The sequence below is a fragment of the Lepus europaeus genome, chromosome X, assembly GCF_033115175.1.
Source record: "Lepus europaeus isolate LE1 chromosome X, mLepTim1.pri, whole genome shotgun sequence".
Taxonomy (NCBI): Eukaryota; Metazoa; Chordata; class Mammalia; order Lagomorpha; family Leporidae; genus Lepus; species Lepus europaeus.
In genome coordinates, this window is record NC_084850.1 from 86,318,366 (window position 1) to 86,334,378 (window position 16,013).

Consider the following 16,013-nt stretch of genomic DNA (forward strand, 5'->3'; position numbering starts at 1 on the left):
ATGAACATTGTATGTCTCCTTGTATAGTAGCTATTCTTTCCATATTTGTATTATCCAAACATTTTAACATATGTACCTTTACAATCTTTGTCCAAGATATTGACAAAAATGTTGACCAGGAAACAGCTCTATAGGAAATTAGCTGATAATTCTCTAGGTTGAAATGAATACACAGAGTTCAGCTAACTGTAAATCCCCCTAACTGCTAAAAGTTTTTTATGTGGTCTTTTCAATAAGGATATCACAAGGTACAAGATCATCTCACTGTGTTACTTATTTTATGATGTATTTCATTTAAAATGCGATTTAGTAATTCTATAAGTATTCTTTTCTTAGTGACTTGACTTATTTTTAGAGAACCAGCTAAAAGGTCCTGGTGACCATTATTTTCTTTAAGGCATGTCTATAAACTATCTTGTTGAAAACATATTTCTGAATTATACTGGGATTATCTGTTACATTTACAGATCCCTAGTTTCAGCAAGTCACTCTTTTTTAAAGATTTATTTATTTTATTTGAAAGGCAGAGATACAGAGAGGCTGAGAGAGAGAGAGAGAGGGAGAGAGAGAGAGGAGAGAGAGAGAAAGGTCTTCCATCCACTTGTTCAATGCCCAGATGGCTGCAAAGGCCGGAGCTGCGCCAATCTGAAGCCAGGAGCTTCTTCCAGGTCTCCCACGTGGATACAGGGGCCCAAGCACTTGGGTCATCTACTGCTTTCCCAGGCCACAGCAGAGAGCTGGATTGGAAGTGGAGCAGCCAGGACTCAAACCAGCACCCATATGGGATGCTGGCACTGCAGGCAGTGGCTTTACCTGCTACATCACAGCGCGGGCTCTAGCAAATCACTCTTGTCCTGCCTTTTTTTAAAGAAAACCAAGGCATTTGTCCATCTCTTATCTTCTGGAACTTGTCCTTTACACTATATGAAAAACTGAGAGTACAGAGTATCCCTCACCCAGAATGCTTGTGAACAGAGGTGTTTCATGGTTCAGATTTTTTTTTTTTATTTTGGAATATTCCCATATATTGAGATATCTTGGAGTGGTGCCCAAATATAAACATGAAATTTGTTTGTTTCTTATATATCTTTTACACAGAGCCTGAAAGTAATTTTATGCAATTTATTTAGTGCATCTATGTTGTGACTGCAACTTATCACATGAGGTCAAGCATGAAATTTTCCATGTATATTATCATGTCAGTGCTCAAAAATTATGGGTTTTGGAGCATTTTGCCTCTTTAGCTTCTTTCAGTGACCTTAATTCTTCTGATCGTCAAAACTCTAAGGCAATGGACACATCTTTCCTAATTCCCCATCTACATTGAGCTTCAACTTGATTCTTAATCATGTTCTGTTTAGACTTCCTATTTGAACATCACTCCCAGACAGTGAAGTTTAAGTGAATGGTTCTTTGAGCTATCACTTTGGACAAGACGCTAAACAGGCCTAACTCATCCTCGTTTTTCTCTAAACAGCTAACTGTGTATAAATACAAATTTAAACAGCTACATGTGTATAAGTACACATTTAGTGGCCCTAAGCATTTACCTTTACAAAGCTCTGATCTTTCTGACACTATTCTGAGGATTATGTCCTTATCTAGAATGTACAGTTGGTTTTATGTGTGTTTTTTTTTTATTGTGTCATACCTAAGCAGAGGTATGTCATACCTAAGCACAATACTAGTGTGCATGGGGACTAGGAAAGGGAGAATTCCCCTTTGGATGGGGTTTCAAATTACACATGCTTCTCTACAAATTGTGTGCTCTTGTACCTTCTGGAGTGAGCACTACTACTAGAAATGTGTCAAACCCCAGGGCCGGGCATCGTGGGCACAGTATGTTAATCCTCTGCCTGTGGTGCCAGCATCCCATATGGGCGCCTAGTCCTAGCTGCCCCTCTTCCAATCCAGCTCTCTGCTGTGGCCTGAGAAAGCAGTAGAAGGTGGCCCAAGTGCTTGGGCCCTTGCACCCGCATGGGAAACTGGGAAGAAGCACCTGCCCTCCTGGCTTTTTTTTTTTTAAAGAAATGTGTCAAACCCCTTCTGGTATGTGTTGGGGCATAAGAAAGGTTGAGCATGATTGTTTTAGATACTCACTTTCTTTCTCTATTGCCTAGAAACTAGGAGCATTCAATTTTGACAGTCTCTCATCACTTTAATTTTTAAGGATTTATTCAAAAGGCCCAGTCAAAGGGTAAGTGAGTAACAGAGAGAGAGAGAGAGAGAGAGAGAGAGAGAGAGCTAGAGAGAGAGAAAGAGAGTGAGCGCTTTCATGCACTGGCTCATTCCCTAAATGGTCCAGGCCAAAGCCAGGAACTCCACCCTGACCTCCCACGTGGGTAGCATGGACCCAACCACTTGGGCCATCTTCCATTGCCTTCCCAGGTGCATCAGCAGGAAGCTGGATTGGAAACACAGCAGCCAGGACTTGAACTGAAATTCCGATATGAGATGCTGGTATTGCAAATGGTGGCTTAGCCACTATTCCACAACACTCTCTCATCATTTAAAAAATGGACAAGAGGAACACATCTGTCTTTCAGTCCCTTAATTTTTTACATAGGCTTTTTGTAAAGTCTATAATAGTTGTGGGGCCATCAATGACACTTCTTTCCTTTATTTTTATAAGCTTTAATATGACACACTTATTTTCTCCCAAGGTTCCTATCATCACTATCTCACCAAGCAATTCTTCCTTCCTATCCAGAATTATGACCAGAGTAGTAGCAATTCCTTGTTTGAATTAGTCTACATTTTGAGAAATGAAATTGTCATCAAGGCAACAATTTTAACTTTGCCATGTACTTACTTGAATATCTTCTATGTTCGTAGCTATGAGTGGAGATACAGAAAAGAAATGACATTATCAGTAGATAAAAGTATTCTTTTTTCTTATACATGAATACATAAATACTGTAGAACTTGTACTCTAACAAGTTCTGTGTATGGGTTTTTACCAATAAACCTGACTTCATGGTACTGCTGTCAATTTGCACTGATGACTGAGAATACAGACAGCACCACTGTAATATATCCCATCATCCTCACTCTCAGGAGGAAACAATACAAAGACATTCCAAAGCCGTAGCATTCCGTGTCACCACTCCCGATTCAAAAGCTTCACAAAATCCATTTCGAATGGCTTATGTGTCAGTGTGATATCCAAAGGAGAGAAGAAGAAGGCAGACACTTGCAAATTTAACTTCAGGAAAGCACTTTCACACTATCACCTCAACGTGATATTTTAAAAATTGCTTTAAAAAAAAAAACAGAATTGTCTTGCTTCCTTTTGTCCTTGTGCTCAAAAGATCCTTCCTACTGTTTGTGTTTTGGGTTGCCCTTTGGGGAGTAGAAAGGAATTGGTCCTTATTATGCGAATAAAAATGTAGATGTGACTTTGCGCTCTACAGATTAAGCATGAGACTGACAGCAAGAATGGTACATTGAGGATGGTATACTGCATGACATATTTTGAACCCAGATACTTTTGAAAGAAAGCATCAAACAATAAATAAAGGTAAGAATGAGTCAGGAATGAAGTTACAAGAGAAATCTGCTGTGAGAATGGGTCACTCGAAGAATTCCAAGAGTGGGTGAGCAGAGAAATATTACTACTAGATATAGAAAGGTAATTGGGGCCGGCCCCAGGCCCCAGCCCACCTTCGCCACTCCATCCCTCCATGCCGAGCCCGGCCTGGACCCACGCCCTCGCCCTCCCACCCATGGGACCCTGCAGGGACTCCCAGGCATAGTCGCCCTCCGAGCGCCCCAAGAGGAGGAAGAAGAGGTACCTGCGGCATGACAAGCCCCCCTACACCTACTTGGCCATGATCACCTTGGTTATCCAGGCTGCACCCATCCGCCGGCTTAAGCTGGCCCAGATCATCCACCAAGTGCAGGCCGTGTTCCCCTTCTTCAGGGACGACTATGAGGGCTGGAAGGACTCCATCCGCCAGAACTTTTCCTCCAACCCGTGCTTCCGCAAGGTGCCCAAGGACCTTGCGAAGCCCCAGGCCAAGGGCAACTTCTAGGCAGTCGACGTGAGCCTGATCCCGGCCGACGTGTTGCGGCTGCAGAACACGGCCCTGTGCCGGTGCTGGCAGAACAGGGGTGCGCACAGAGCCTTCGCCAAGGACCTGGGCCCCTATGTGCTTCACGGCCGGCCCTACCGGCCTCCCAGCCCGCCGCCGCCGGCCAGCGAAGGCTTCAGCATCAAGTCCCTGCTGGGGAACCCCGGGGAGGGGCTGCCCTGGCCGCAGCAGCCCAGAAGCCCTGGACAGGGCAGCCCGACTCCTGCAGGCTCGAGGGGCAGTGAGGGGGAGGCAGTGCCCACCCCACCCCTGCCCTCCTCTGAGAGGCCCCTGTGGCCCCACCATCCCCTCCCGAAGCCCACAAGAGTGGAGGGGGCGGTCTCTCAGGGCACAGACATCCACCCCTATCCCCTCACTACCCCAGAGCCCAGGCCCTGGCCAGTCCACTTACTGCCTAGTACCCCAGATCCCATGGGGCTGCCCATGGGGGGACACAGGGCCTCACTGTGGGGGCAGCTGCCCACCTCCTACCTGCCCATTTACACTCCCAACGTGGTCATGCCCTTGGGCTCACTGCCACCCACCTCCTGTCCCCAGTGCCCACCCTCGACCAGCCCAGCTTACTGGGGTGTGGCTCTTGAATCCCAGGGGCCCCCGGGGCTGCTCTGGGACCTGGACGCTCTCTTCCAGGGGGTACCGCCCAACAAGAGTATCTACGACGTGTGGGTCAAGCCACCCTCGGGACCTGGCTGGTACCGCCCCGGGCTGGCTTCTGTCCTGGTACAGCTTGTGAGGCTCCTGGGGGCCGGGGCTGCCTCTCCCGCTCGCCCGCCCCCACCAGCTCCAGGGCCCAAAACCAAAGCTATGAGAGTGTCTCCCGCCACAGCAGCCTGGAGACAGGAGGCACCGACCTTGCTGAGCTGATCGATCGTGTTTATTAGGCTGCACCTCAAAGGGCTGTGCCCCCAGCTGGGCACACCCTGGCGGCTGGTCAGACCTTCCTCTTTCTCCCTCGCACCCAGGGCAAGGCTGGGAGGGCAGGGCTCGCCTCCACAGCCATTCCTGGTCCCATCTTCCCCCACCCTTGCCCAACCCAACCATCCCACTGCCCACACTGGCCTCGGGTTGGGGAAGGGAGAATCCAGTGCTGGACCCTATCTGGAAAGGGGAGCACCTTTTTGGGAACAGCAGGTAGGGAATAAACACTGGAACCTCCGTGGTGGGGGCAGGGGACAGTAAAGGAATTTTATAGCAAAAAAGAAAAAAGTAATTGGGAGTAGCTCTGGTGTAGATTTACTCAAAGATAAACAGAAGGCCACAAAGGTTTCAACTAAAACCAAGCAGAGGGGGCAGGCACTTGGCCTAGCAGTTAAGATACCAGTTAAAACATCCACATCCTTTATTGTAGCACCTGGGTTAGACGCCTGCCTCCACACCTTAGTCTAGCTTCTTGCCAATGCAGACCCTGGCAGCCAGCAGTGTTGGCTCACATAATTCTTGTCATCCACATGAGAGACTTAGATTGAGTTCCCGCTCCCAGCTTTACCATCAGCCGGGAGCCATTGCTGATGTTTGGGGAATGAAACAGTGGATGAGAATTCTTTTTGTCTCTCTGCTTCTCAAATAAATAAACTGTTTTTTTTTTTAAATTAAAGTTTAGTCAGTGGGCTCTATCTAGGGTTTGGTAGCACCATATACAGGAACTAGTGTAACACAATCAACTGTTTAATTCATTAATAAATATTTATTAAATACCAAGTATTGTACTGGGAATACACAGATTTATAGCAAGTGGCTAAGACAGAAAAGATAGTCTTGCCACTCATTGAGGTTATAGTCTAGTGAAATCGAGTAAAAACAAAAGCAAAAATAAAAATCTGAGGCTGGGAAGGGCTAGGCTAGGTCAGCATTAACAGAAATAGACAGACTCAGGAAAAGTGATCCAGGCAAGAACAGATTCTAACATTATACCGTGTACATGTGATTTTCTAACTGCTATATTTTGTATTCCAAAATCTCTCACAGAGTAGAAATCTTTGACATTTTCAATGACTGTGTGCTATCTATTGAGAAAGGAAGCCAAGAAGAAGATAGTTAAGGGTTACAATCTTAAAGTCATAGCCCAAAGAAACGGATGACCTTTTAATGGTAGTGAAGTGATACAAGAAACAACCAGTAGAAAAAGTCAGGAGAATCATTTGAAAGTTACTTGCTTTTAAGCACTTTTAAAAAATTGTCAGAGGAGAAACCAAATAGCTGAACTAGTAATTGGTTCCATGTCCCAGAAAGGTTATTGATAGCATTGTGTAAATGTAAAGTACTTGTAGATAGTTCTAAAGTCTGTAAGCATAAAGTTTTATATGTCCAGTGTTGAGATCAGGTAAAGACAGGAAAAGATTACAGGAAGCAGAAAAATACACTCTGTGCTTAAGTCCACTTCTCCCCAAGTATCCTAGTCAGTGCTCCCCTTGTCAATCAATTGACTGTGCTTGCATCTAACCTTTGATTATTCCTGACAAGGATAAAGCATGTCCTGCAAAAGGAAGCCTTTTCTGGCAGTGCTGCTTCAAAGCAGAAAAGTAAATGTTTAGATTTGTTTTCATCTTCTCAAAATGTGTGTGTGTGTGTGTGTGTGTGGTGGAGGAGAAAGAGTGAAAAACAACTTCAGAAGAGAAAATCTGAGATTCAATATGCGGTATGTCAGTATCATTGGATTTAGCATGTAGATTCCAAAACTCCAAGAACCATGCTTTCTGAGGCAAATTGCTTCAGACTGGGTTCAGCATGTGAGCATTTAATAAACATTTCTTGATGGGAATAATTCAAAGGATATATAACAAAAGAGCAAATATGTGAGTTGAACCAGCCCTCCTTTTATTAATGAATACAAGTTAAAGCATTTAGAGGGGGCTGGACTAAATGATCTCAGAGGACCCTTTCATCTCTAAAGTGCTTTGACTGTAACTAGTTTCATTTGAAGAATTAAAATGGCTAGCTGCATACACGTAAGTAGCATGCCAACAAAGTATTCTATTTTTGTCCTGGAAGTAAACTTACGAATAGACAAATAAAAATGGAGGAAGACCCTAGCGAATTATATGCTAAGTCTTTGCCAACACATATTATAATTGTACATTTGTCAGAGTTAAGGAGTGACTTGAGATTTCCTTTTCACCTAGAATAGAATGACTTCAATCTCTTCCAAAGGAATATAGAAAACTGATCATGAAGGTATAACATTCGCTTACAATTGATTAAAACAATAAATGATTGCTACCTCCACATGAAGAGATGCCTCCTCGGGAAAAAGGAATCTGACAAGTTTCTCAGCAGAGTCTTAAGTTACCAGCTCCAGTAATTACTGGATTTTACTCCAAGATCCTGCAATGGTAACTTACTGGGCAAAGTGATGGCTAATATTGACATTCCTTCAGAGTAAAATAAAAATAAACCTAGAAATGTAGATGAAATCCTTTAAAGAAGCAATTAAAACATCAACAGTTGTTAAACTGCCAGATCAAATAACTCTGAATATCAAACAGAATTTTTTTTAATGTTATAGCTTTAGAGGAAAAGGAACTCTGCCTTTGCCCCAACATGCAATATTTAAAATTGGGAGCAGCTTGTTGTTTCATTACAGACTGTTCCCCATGGTTCAGCATGTGGCTTTGTCTTCAGCAGGAATGCATCAGGGAAGGGGTCAAATAGAACAAAAGCAAGTGAGGAAGACAGAAAATAAATAGCCAAACCCTACACCATCTCTTTGGAACCAGCATGTTGCTATGTGTTCCAGAGAGAAGCTATAAAAGCTCCATAGAGCATTGTCATTGAGGGAGCCCCCAAAGCTCCATGTCAGAATGTTTACAAAACTGTTTTGACCAGATCCTGCTTCAAGGTAGAAATATGGAAAACGAAGGGCTGTGGCCCATGAAATGTGGGAAGGTATTACTCATGAAATGGGGAGAAGAGCATATGTAACCCAACAGACAACTCATACGTGAGTTCTCAGTTCTCTATTTGTGAAATCTCAACAAACACATGCTAGGTGAAGGCATAATTTTACAGCTTTTTAATGCCCTGGTCAGATAAAAAGCAAGATTCCCCTATGAGATCTTATCTGACCTCATTTAAATGAGTAGCTTCATCAGCTACTAAGTGCTATTATTATTGGATGAATAGGAAACCATTTCTGGTTTCCAAAAGCAATTCAACTAGGTGAGAGAGGCCATACAGAAAGAAGTTGGGTATAATACTGTGTGAATAAAAATAAGTAAAAATGGTGCTGGGGTATGAAGGAAAGTTTCTCACTGTCTTTCTGTCCCCTGGCATCCTGTGCACTAGCTTCACTTTCCACTTGTCTTCTTTCATCACTTACTGTGCTGGACTCCACCTTAAGTAATCATGTACCCTCACACACATCCATACTTCCCTTTTAAGTTGTCCTTACTTCCATTTTCCCTTGCCCACTTACTTCAGGATAACCTTTCTCTGTCTCTTTGTTCTACTTGTGAACCCCATAATGGCCATAATCCTGACTGATAGTTACAATAGCACTGTTAATGAGATACCTGTATAAAGGAAAAGGAAAATCATCCTTTCTGAAGTGAAATGAGACATAAAACGCATGCCATCAACTTCTAATGTCTATGCAAAGTACCCAAAAGTGTTCTTCAGAAAGAGTCTCCGAAAGCCCCCATCCATCTTCTCAACCTGTAATTAAGTCCACTATTCTCATGCTTTAGCATTCAAAGTGACATTTCTTATTCAATTATATTTTTGCTTTAATTACCAGTACCAAGGAAGCATTTATTAACTGCATGTACAGCATTTCAGTCCTATCACAGGCTGTAGGATAATCTGGAAACTTCCTAACCACAATTATATAATTCTACAGGAAAATATGCACATGCCAAACACTCAACCTAGAACTGATCTTTTGGAGCAAAGCTATCCCATAAACTGACAGTGTCTATGAGTCTGTCCACAGAATTCTTTTTAGTACTTAGTGAATTGGGCCTAGCACAGGTGTGTCTTTCTTTCTTTCTTTCTTTCTTTCTTTCTTTCTTTCTTTCTTTCTTCCTTTCTTTCTTTCTTTCTTTCTTTCTTTCTTCATTTATTTATTTGAAAGTCAGAGTCAGAGAGAGAGAGAGAGAGAGAGAAAATCTTCCATCTTCTGTTTTCAATCCTCAGACAGCCACAATGGCCAGGGCAGAGCCAGTCTGAAGCCAGGAGCCAGGAGCTTCTTCTGGGTCTCCCACATGGGTGGCCAGGGCCTAGGCACTTGGGCCATCTTCTGCTGCTTTCCCAGGCACATTATCAGGGAGCTGAATGGGAAGTGAAGCAGCCAGGACTCAAACCAGCACCCATATGGGATGCCGATGTTGCAGGTGGCAGCTTTACTTGCTATGCCACAATGCTGCCTCACAAAGGTGTTTCTAAACTAACTGCTAAGGATATCTCATTTTCCGCTTGACTATCAATACTGAAAAATGTTTCAAACTTGAAACAACTTATGTTCCTAAATATAATGACATCACAGCATCTTACCATTGTAGGCCCACCTCATTTATAGGCTGCAAAGTATAGCATCATAGTACAAGCAGACAGAGAAGAAAGAGGGTGACTAGGAAACTTCTTATTTCTTAGTCTTGCTAAAGTGATTTCTCCAGGCTCCAAGATTTTCACTTGTAAGGCCATTCACTAATGGAACTGGAACTCCAGTGAATGTTCACTTCACTACACCACATTGATTGACCAAAATAACTTTTATATGAAAAATACATTCCTACCAAAGAACTACCATGACAACTAAACCACTGGCTTGTGTGATTAGACTATAGAGGACTGATGAATTACATATGTCATCTAGAATACACAACTGCTATACAGATACCACGTGGGTCTTAGTTTGCAGCCAAAATACTAGAAATAAGGCAAGTGGGGGGGGGGGGGGCGGTTCGATGGCTTAAGCATTGCTCTCAGTGTGATACAGAACTAACTCATTTAGCCGGCGCCGTGGCTCAACAGGCTAATCCTCCGCCTTGCGGCGCCAGCACACCGGGTTCTAGTCCCGGTCGGGGCACCGATCCTGTCCCGGTTGCCCCTCTTCCAGGCCAGCTCTCTGCTGTGGCCAGGGAGTGCAGTGGAGGATGGCCCAAGTGCTTGGGCCCTGCACCCCATGGGAGACCAGGATAAGCACCTGGCTCCTGCCATCGGAACAGCGCGGTGCGCCGGCCGCAGCGCGCTACCGCGGCGGCCATTAGAGGGTGAACCAACGGCAAAGGAAGACCTTTCTCTCTGTCTCTCTCTCTCTCACTGTCCACTCTGCCTGTCAAAAATAAAAAAAAAATAAAAATAAAAAAAAAGAGGAAAAAAAAAAAGAACTAACTCATTTAATAGTCACAGTAGCCTTGTGTGACCAGCATTGTGTGGTGTGCCTGTGTGTGTGTGTGTGTGTGTGTGAGAGAGATGAAACTGATGTAAAGAGAGCCAAAGTAGCTTGTCTAAGGTCAAACAGCTAGTAAGTGGGAGAGTCTGGATTTAAGTGCAGACAGTCTGCACATTATGACTGAGATTTTAAACATCATTCAATAATGCTGCTGCTAATAATGACAAGAATGATTGTAACACAGGTAATAATAGCAGTGAACATTAACATAACGCTGCAGTATCTTCTATGCAGCAACTCATATAATCCTCAGAAAACCCCTATGGGGTACATACTATTATTATCCCCATTTTTCAGATGAGAAAACTCTGACACAGATTTTAATTTGTGAAAGGTCATACCACCAGGAAGTAAAGATCTGTGAATGAAATCCAGACAGTTTGGCTCCTTTTTAACATACTGCCTCTGTAACAAAGATAGCTTGGGTATAGCAAGAAAAAGTAGTAGGCTAGGAGCTTAGAAAAATGATTTAGGTCAAACTATTTTCTAGCTCTGAAATCTTCCAAGATATATTGACTTTTCTAGCATCACTTTCTATCTATACAATAGAGAATTTTTTTTTAAACGGAGCTAGTGTGAGGATTAAACAAGAATGTAAGCGGAAGTATTGTGAAGACTGTGAAGTGGCATATAATTGTATGAAATTAATGAATACTGTGGTTAGAAACAGTTAAGAAATTATATACGTCTTAACTATACACACACATAGTAATAACTACTGTATATAAACATATATACATACATACTATCTATACACCTGTAATGTAACAGTTGGAATTTTAAATCCTCAAACAGGAACTATGACCTCCCTCCTATTTGCCACATGGTTTTTTAGAATGTTGGATTATGCTACGAGGATTAGCATATTGCTGATAATGTCTCAGGTTTGGTAAACAGCAGTTAGGCTAGAGACAGTCATTACCAAACAATCAAAGACTGCTGGAAATGGCAACCTGAACAATGGTAAAGCAGTTGCTGGTTGCTATGATGAACAAGGACCATTCAATATGCACCTCACAGTAAATCTAGCCAACCAGGTGTACCCTTATTGTGTGTCTTTCACAGAACTAGTTCTGTCCCTTGATGAGCAGTAGTGTTGGAAAAGAATGGAACTGACTCTAAAAGATGTCCTTTTAATATAGTTCTCTGAAGCTTATTGGATGGTAGGATCTCACACTAAAAGAACCATCCACTAGAGCTCAGCAGTTCTATTCCCACTATACAGTAGCTCCTCTTTAGGACTATATTCATAATAGAAAAAAACACTCAAAAAATCATCCTTAGAGTTGTAGTCATGAAGTTGCAGGGGTGCAAAAGTCAGCTGAAACTCTTAGTCACTGCAAAGAGGAGAAAAACAAGAGAAGTCTTTCCCTATCAGAAGTTGGCTCTAGATGCATCAGACAACATAATGGCATTTGCTATTCTGAACTGCTGAAAACAAGGATGGCAAAGAAGCTGAGGATACAGGTGAATTGTCAAGTGTGTGTGTGTGCATCTTTCAATTGAAATTACTTGGGTAAGGGGAGAATCACAGTCCCGTAGCCAGATTCCTCCCCCAAATCAGGAATTTCTAGAGCTTCTTAGCATACAGTTTGAAAAAGAAACCACTGTTTTATCAGCTCATGCTATTCAAATTGTTTATTAAATAATATGATTCTGTAATTATTTTCACTCCAATGTTCGTGTTCAGTCTGAAATCATGTCAAATTTAATCTATATTCTATCTCTGAGAAAACAAAAATCGTTATGACTAGGGTACCATACAGATCTTCTTGACAGATACGTTTTAATTGCCTTTTGTACCTCAATGGCACAGGCATCTATATTTCAGTGCCTCCCAGCGTTTCTGTCTGTACTGAGTAAGTGGGCAGTAGGATCAAGCTCTGACACATTGTACCAGAGGCGATGGGAGAAGAATCCTTGCCCCCCTCTTGTCTGCACAGAGGATGACTTCACCAGATGGATCCCTTAGAGATCTGCAGGGTAAGAGAGGGGCAGCATGGGGGCTGTGTTACCCAAAGGGACCCTTTTGAAGAAAGGCTTTTGTCATTAAACATCTACCTCTCAAGAAGCAGACAACTCGGGATTTAGACAGAGGCAAGTGATGCCTAGTCCACTGAGGTAACTGGCTGTTGAGAATAAATAGCTTCTGCCAGTAGTTTAAGGAAAAGCAAAACCCTCAAGGACTAACTGGAAGAGTACACCTAATTTTCATAAATCTTTGGAACGTTCAGATCCTTCACTTTATAACTCAAAATTCTTCCCATTTCTCTCTTGATATTTCACTCTAAAAAGGCAGAGTGGAGATTTACAAGTGAAGAAAAGGTACATTTACATTTAGACTTTCTTTTCCTTTCAGGTTCCAAGGTTTGGGCTTAAATAACTCCGGCTAAAGAAAGAAAACTCAGTTTTTATGGCACCAGCTCAATTCCGGTATTTTTGTTTGGGTAGGGGAGGACGGGGGTAGAGGTGTATATCAAGGTTTCTAGAAGCCTTGAATTCCTATGCTGGGAAAGAGAAGGACAGGTGAAAGTTAGAGAGACACAGGTTTGTGCTAATCCTCTTTCTTCCACCTCAGATCCTAAGAAGGCAACAAAAAGCTGAGGTTCCTTTGATTTTAATTCATTGTCTGTCCCGGTAAAGACAAATTCACTTACTTTCAAAAAAATCCCATTATTTCAAAGCAAGAATGAAAAATATATACATAAAATGGAAAATGGATAATTAATGAAGTAGAAAATATTTTTTACTTTCAAAATATCAGTTGTAGAAAACAGTAAGTATAGGAAAATAAAAGGAAATACCATTTGAAAAACAGTCAATTTTCTATTTTTCCAAGTTTATCTCAGTCAGGAGAGAAAGTATGAGTGGGAGGGAGAGGTTAAAGGTGTGAATAAATCAAATGAATTAAAGTAGCAGCAAGGGATGCTGGAAAGGGCAGGGAACTCAGAGCTGAAAGAACTGATTTCCAGCTTTGCCTTTGTCACAATTTCCATGTGGCTTGGCTTAGGCAAACATCTTAACCTCTCTGTGCCTTAGTCTCCATCTTCTCCAAAATGGGGGAATTATATTGAACAATATCCAAGTCTTTCTAACTTTGATATTTCATAAAGTGTGAAATAGTTTGGTACACAATATGGGCTGAATTGTGTCCCCTCCCCCCCAAAAAAAAACCTCATACATTGAAGTTCTAACTCCTACCACCTGACAGTGTGACTGTATTCCTTGAGAGATAATTAAGTTACAATGAGATTTTTTTTTTCAGAGTAGCTCCGAGTTCAATCTGACTGGTGCCCTTATTAGAAGAGATTAGGATACACCGAGAGGCATCAGGAAAGTGTACCCACAGAGGGATGACCATGTCAACAGGCAGCAAGAAGGTAGCTATTTGCAAGCCAAGGAGAGAAGCCTCAGAAAACATCAACCTGCTGATGCCTTGATCTCAGACTTCCAGTTTCTAGACAGTGAAAAATAAATGTCTGTTGTTTAAGCCACCGGGTTTGTGTTATTTTTTAATTGCAGCCCTAGCAAACTAACACAGTGAATCATTTCAGTAAGAACACACTTTATTTAAAAGGGAATAGACTTTTATATTTTATCTAATGAACTGTGCCCAGGGTGATTTTTCTGGAAGCTCAAATTCCTGGCTCCTCAATGAGGAGCATGGGCTTCCTGAAGTAACTACAGAACAAATGATAACTGTTATTGTGGGAAGTTGTAGACTATACAGTCAAGTGGCAAGGGAATTTGAACTTAGATTTAGGCTAAAATGAAGAGATACCTGGGTGAAAACAGTTTATCAAAACAAAATTTTCATAAACTGGGATCTTTCATTATACCCTCTTACTTATTTATAGTCAAAATAGTGTTATTTTTGGTTTCGGGATGCTGTTAATGAGTTTAAAATCAGAGTTCAATGTGCTGATCTATCTGCTCAGTTGGTTTTCAATGGCTGTAGACTGGAATCAGATCATGATAAGGGTGTGTGTGTGTGTGAATATATGTATATATACAGAATTAAAGGAAGGCTGCAAAGAAAGAGTGGAAGAAAGAGGAAGTATATAGATGGCTTAATACAAATTCACTCTCACCACTGGAAACTAAACTTAAATTTCTCTCACTAAAATAGGGGTGGTGGTGGAATAGCTTTTCTCTTCTGGAAACATCCATTCTTGGCAGCATAGCTGAACAATATTATCTTAAATCGGCTGATTTTATGACATTCAGAATAATTCTGCAAACACAGGATTCCAGAAAGTTGGAGATGGAGGAGATATTACAAGTTATCTAGTCCATCTCCTTGGTTTTATTTTATTTAAAAATTATTCCTGAGGCTGGTGCTGTGGTGTAGTAGTTTAAGCATCCATTTGTGGCACCAGCATCCCATATGGGTGGGCACTGGTTTGAGTCCCATCTGCTCCACGTCTGATCCAGATCTCTGCTCTGGCCTGGGAAAACAGTAGAAGATGGCCCAAGTCCTTGGGCCCCTGCACCCACGTGGGAGACCCGGAAGAAGCTCCTGGGTCCTGGCTTCGTTGGTGGCTATTTGCGGAGTGAACCAGTAGATGGAAGACCTCTCTCTCTCTGTAATCAGGTCTCACAAGTAAATAAATAAATCTTGAAAAATTATTCCTTAATGTTTGATTTTTAAAAAGGACATTTATTTAAAAGGCAGAATAAAAGAGGGGAGAAGGGGAGAGAGAGGGAGGGAAGGAGAGAGAAAGACAGAAAGAGAGATATTACTTTCCAAATGCCTGCAGTAGCTGGACCTGGGCCACACTAGATCCAGGAGTGAGCAATTCTATTCAGGTCTTCCACTTGGGTGGTAGGAGCACAAGCACTGAAGCCATCATTTGTTGCCTTCCTAGGTGTATTAGCAGGGAACTGGGTTGGAAGCAGAGGAGCCAGGACTTGGAACTGACACTATGATAAGAAAGTGGCACCCCAAGTAGTGGTACAATACCCATTCCTCCTTTATTTTACAACGGACAAAGTGAAACCCAGCCAGACGATGGGGCCTGCCCAAGGCAAAAGGGGAAAACTAGGATTTGAACTAAAAATATTTTTTTCAGCAGCTTTAAATGAACAGGCAACTGGCTTATTTCCTAATTACTGATGATTTGACAGAGAATCATAGAAACTTTCAAAGGGCTTATATCTTTTAAGAGTTTCCATTAGCCAAAATAATAAACAAAATTGCAAAACAGTAGATCTAGAGGTAAATTTTTACTGTTTATGTTTTTTTCTCTTATAATTTATCTGGAACATAAAATGATCAGAAACAAAATAGCATAAGATGGCAGAAAAGAAACTCATCTTGGAGTCATAAGACTAAGGTTCTTGGGTCTGGCACTGTGGCACTGTGTGTTAAAGCCCTGGCCTGAAGTGCCAGCATCCCGTATGGGTACCGGTTCTAGTTCCAGCTGCTCCTCTTCCCGATCCAGCTCTCTGCTATGGCCTGGGAAAGCAGTAGAAGATGGCCCAAGTCCTTGGGCCCCTGCACCCATGTGGGAGACCCGGAAGAAGCTCCT

General features: G+C 42.3%; 1 protein-coding gene and 1 pseudogene across 3 annotated transcripts in view; one reads left to right on the forward strand and one right to left on the reverse strand.

Moving 5' to 3' along the window:
- Positions 1-16,013, reverse strand: part of EDA (ectodysplasin A) — a 359,228-nt gene that overhangs the window by 113,548 nt on the left and 229,667 nt on the right. The gene's annotated exons all lie outside the window — the stretch shown is intronic.
- LOC133753635 (forkhead box protein H1-like) lies at positions 3,684-4,827 on the forward strand (annotated as a pseudogene).